Below are 714 nucleotides of genomic sequence, written 5' to 3' on the forward strand. Positions count from 1 at the left end.
TGTTTAAATTGTATAAAAATATGTATTTTGGTGGTTAAGATATAAAGTAAATATTCATAATGCACACATAAAAGACATATATTTATCATCTCATTATCTTCGTATTTTCTTTTTTATTTTTTAGTTGTCCACGATATTTCTCATCCAGACAAATCAATAACTAATCCATTACGGATCTTAATTCTATTTAAGGGTTGCCGCTGCATGTACAAGACGAGAGTCGACTCTCAACACTTATTTAAGCGGACGAGTGAGCTGTCTACTTCACGAATCCAAGTCGATTTATTTGTATTTTCTTTTAAAAATACAAAAAATAACATTTATTGGTCATTCGATTCTCTACATTGATTTCCCCGAAAACTTTTATGGAAGCCCAAATTAAAATATCTCTATTGTTGTGTTTCTTCTTTATCATTTTATTTTGGGCTTTGGCCTTGTTTTTCTTGATTTTGTTCAGATAAAGCCCAATATAAATCGTTTTTTTTTTTGGAGACAAAATAAATATTTTGTCACCAAATTTAACTACAAAAAATTCATCAAATCCAACTAATTCACCTAAAACAAATAAATCAAGCAATAATTAATAACCAAAAAAACAAGCAATAATAAACCAAAAAAAATAAATAATAAATAAAGCAAACAATATTTATTCAAAATATAAAAAAAAAAAAAAAGATTCACATATGAAATAACAGGGGAAAAAGATTCATAGAA

Source organism: Arachis ipaensis, chromosome B03 (genome assembly GCF_000816755.2).
Source record: "Arachis ipaensis cultivar K30076 chromosome B03, Araip1.1, whole genome shotgun sequence".
Classification (NCBI taxonomy): Eukaryota; Viridiplantae; Streptophyta; class Magnoliopsida; order Fabales; family Fabaceae; genus Arachis; species Arachis ipaensis.